Raw genomic sequence first — 4,471 nt, 5'->3', positions numbered from 1 at the left:
ACCACATCAGTATCACCTGGGAACTTGATAGACGTGCTTATCATAAGGCTGTGGTGGTCAGGGTACCTGTTGGACAAGCTTGAGAACCTGTGGCTGGGATCCCCGGAACCCATGTGGAAGAGCCTAGTGTATTAGCTAGCACATGTCTTCTGTCACCCCGATACTGAGCATGGCCGGAGAGAGGTGGATCCCAAGAGCTCCGTGGCCAGCAGTCTAGCTCAAATGGTCAAGTCCAGATTCAGCTATATTATAGACTGTGTTTTTGAAAACAAAAAACAAAAAAAACAAAAAACTGAGCCGGGCGTGGTGGCGCACTCCTTTAATCCCAGCACTCTGGAGGCAGAGGCAGGCGGATTTCTGAGTTCAAGGCCAGCCTGGTCTACAAAGTGAGTTCCAGGACATCCAGGGCTATACAGAGAAACCCTGTCTTGAAATACCAAAAAAAAAAAAAAAAAAAAAACACAAACAAACAAACAAACAAACAAAACCCAAACCAAACCAAACAAACAAAAAACAAAAAAAAAACCCCAAAAAAACTAAAGGTGTAGCAATGGAAGAAGATATTCCAATGTCTGCCTCTGGCCTCCACACATTCTTTTTTTTTCTCCCCCTTCTCTGCCACACACACACACACACACACACATCACAGCAACTACTTATTCAAATATTCATTTTAGAACCCTCTGCTGGCCTATTCCACCAATGGGGTCTAGACACCCGTGTTTCAATAAACCCCAAGTGATTCTGACATGTCCAATTCTTGAGATCCACAAACATCCATCCGATGCTAGAAACTGCCACTGACAGACCCACATAGGGTGGTTAGTATTGATTTCAAACCTAGTTTACTCCTATTGATATTTTTGCTCGCTACCATCCTGTCCGTTCTTCTTCTGCAGATCATAATTTTTCTCAACACTGCGACCGTGTTGTATCCCCAGCCTTGTTCTACACAGACATTTAATATGATTTTGTGCCCCCAATCATGCTCTGCACACTCCATTAAATCTTTATATTGTTACATGACACGATGCCGAAAACATTAACTCACCTCCTTGCATGTCTTGGTAACTCCTGGCCCATATCCATTCAAGCAGCTAGACCATGGGCCCTGCAGTGCCAGACAGGAACCTTGAAGCTTTGGCCTGGGAGGGGAGTCAGGAAGGACAGCCCTGAAGATCAATGGGTCCCTAGGTAGAGACTTTGTATTCCTGTAGCTAACCGAGAAAAGGAGAAATCACAGCCCTGAGATGTTGGCCGTCTGTTGATCTGGAGGGGCAGAGGCTTGTCCTTTGGCTTCTGGACACAGCTTGTGGAAGTTAGCAGTACACTTGGGGAGTTAGGGTTGGGAGGGGTGTGCCTAGGAGACTATAGTTTTAAAATACAAAATGAACATTAGCCAAAAAAGAAAAGGAACACTGCTTCAGAATGAGCAGAGTGGGCAGTGGATGAGGAAGTGCTGACTTTATGACTGTTTTCTACCTAACCTGTTTCAGCTTTTTTGTTTGTTTGTTTTGTTTTTTTCGAAACAGGGTTTCTCTGCATAGCCCTGGCTGTCCTGGAACTCACTCTGTAGACCAGGCTGGCCTCAAACTCAGAAATCCACCTGCTTCTGCCTCCCAGTTGCTGGGATTAAAGGCATGCACCACCACTGCCCGGCTTCCTTTTTTTTTTTTTTTTCCCTACTGTAAAAAAGTAATGCAAGCAACAAGCTGCATTTAATTTAGAAATTAAAGCCACTGAATATTTTCTAGGATGTAGAAAACCACAACATTAGCCAAATAAATAAAGCATTTGAAAGCCTTTAAACTCTTAAAGACTATTGTAAATCTAATGTGCTTTTAAATATATATATATATATATATATATATATATATATATATATATATTAGAATTATGTTTACCCTTTGTGTGTATGTGTGTTTGTGAGTATAGAGCCCAGAAAAAGATGCCAAATCTAAAAAGGTTGATGTGAGCCACCCAACATGGGTGTTGGAAAGTCAACTCAGGTCCTCTACAAGAGCAGCCACTGCTCTTAGCCCTGTCTTCAGCCATAATGTGTATTTTGATGACATCTATGAGGTACCTATTTTATTACAGCTCTAAAAGTCCTGGGTATTAGCATTTTTAAACTATTCTGGAGCTGGAGAGATGGGTCAGTGGGTAAGAGCACTGACTGCTCTTCCGAAGGTCATGAGTTCAAATCCCAGCAACCACATGGTGGCTCACAACCATCCATAATGAGATCTGATGCCCTCTTCTGGGATGTCTGAAGACAGCTACAGTGGACTTACATATAGTAAATAAATAAATCAATCTTTTAAAAAATATTCTGTAATATGCTAACATCAGTAGGTCTCATTTGGGGGGGGGTTCGAGAAAGGATTTATTTATCTATGTAGCCCTTGGCTGTCCTGGAACTTGCTCTGTAGACCATGCTGACCTCCATCTGCCTGCCCCCGCCCCCAGTCCCCGAGCACCGGGATTGGAAGACATGCACCCCCACCACCTGGACAGTAGGCCTCAGATTTATGCAGTGCTGTAATTTCTCGTAACTAGTGACTGGATTGAGCTGAGTCATCACTTCCTCCATCGAAGGGAAGCCTGGTTAAGCACAGCTAACTGTCACTAGCTGGCTATTCTGTGTCGTCCGGGTTACTGTTTCCTTGGTGTTACTGCTCAACTGTGTTACTAACGTGTTCCATTCGTTGCCTCGAAATTCTAAGTATGCAATTTAGCAAAACACTACGTGAAACACTGTATAGAAGGGCTCCCGAAGACAAATGGCTCAGGTATGTAGCTGCTGATCAGAGGTGAAAAATCCCCGCTGTCCGTTGCAGGAAACTATCGAAGTGAAGACTCTGCTCGTTGGAAACGCTATCAGGACCCATTCCTCTTTGAAGAAACTAGAATCAGAAATCTTAAGACCAGTGGTTTCAGCGGAGCAGTACTGACCCCTAGGGGTCATTCTGGAAATGTGTGGGGGCCCGTTTTTTTCAGTTGGTTTGACTAGTGGTATTTAGTGGAGGATGTTGGTTGGTGTGATGTCATTCAAGTTGGCATTTAGTCTAGGCTCCGCCCACAGTTACCTGGCAACAGCCAGATGTGCCTGACTCACTATAAGGGGCTGCTGGCCCCCTCCTCTCTTGCTCCCTTCCCCTCTTTTCCCATTCCCCTCCCCCCTCTTTCCACGTGCTCATGGCCAGCTTCATGACTCCTCAGTTTGGAGTTTCACATAGTTTATTTTCCTCTGAAGAGAACAGTGTAGAAAAGGAGGTGGCAGGAGAATAAGTTTACAGGAGAGAAGTTGACAAGCATAACCTCAGCAGGCTATGAGTTATGTTAGTGATACGTCTTGCTGGATACATTGGCCTCGGGATGAGGGCATTTCACCTGCATTTCAACACCCACTTAAAGACACAAAACCACATTTCAGCATGTCACCACACAAAGTCAGAAACCCCCCCAAATGGGAAATGATAAATAAGTAACATCGCATAAAACTGTTGGTCTTCCAGAACGTAAGGAGATCAATTTGGCTGCAGAGCCTTGGAAAACGCTTTCAGCCCTTAGACAAGTGAGGAATCCCAGGTTACTTCCTTTCAATGGCTGTTTTTAGTGGACACACAGCACTGACTGGCCTTAGCCATCTTTGATCATATATGTGTCAAGTGACAGGATGAACGAGCTGTAGGCATCAGCTCTTGCAGGCCAACACTGCAGTGCATGCTCTTGGGCCTTCCCATGCTTCTAACAGCATCTTGAGAACAAAGGTCCCTCCACAGCCAAGTTGTCAAGGTCTGTGTACTATGCTATGGGACAACTCTAGGGTCCTTCAAAATTCCTCTGACTAGGCCTACTCCCCAAAATGGTACTCGGAAATGAGCTCCTACAAGGCAGTTCACTTAGGTGGAGCCTCCCAGAATGGGATGCATGTTGCGGTAAACTTGTGCCCCGAGAAGGCACAGTGCCTGTCCACAAGTCAAGAGGACCCTCGCCAGACACTGCAAAGGCTGCTGCTTCATAAGACGTCGCGGCCTCCTGCAGTGTGAAAAGGAAATGTTCACATCACCTAGTCTAGGGTCTTTTTGTACAAGAACCTAGTTATGAACAAACTATGGTCAAAATGCTGCATCGGGAAACCAGAGTGATTGTCCAGCCACTGGCTCTTTAAGTGACTTGCAGTAATAGTTCCAGCTCAGGTGTGCACGTCTGCAGCCTCCTGCAACCTCCAGGTGACTGTGCCAGTAGAGGACTGTCTCCCCTGAGCAGCAGCAAGGTCCCCAAACCCCAGCCTGTTCTTCCCACTGCCACTTCCCAGGTAAGCGTATTTACAAGTGCACTGTCCCAACTCCTGCCAAGGCCTGGCCACATACATCCTTTTCAATGAATACAGAAGCACACTTAAGCAATAAGGATTATGTCCTGGCAAGACTCACCGAGCAAGTACTTCCTGCCCCTAGAAATATGG

The sequence above is a fragment of the Mus caroli genome, unplaced genomic scaffold (assembly GCF_978045245.1).
Source record: "Mus caroli unplaced genomic scaffold, Mus_caroli_1 scaffold_18, whole genome shotgun sequence".
Classification (NCBI taxonomy): Eukaryota; Metazoa; Chordata; class Mammalia; order Rodentia; family Muridae; genus Mus; species Mus caroli.
This window is presented reverse-complemented; position numbering follows the sequence as displayed.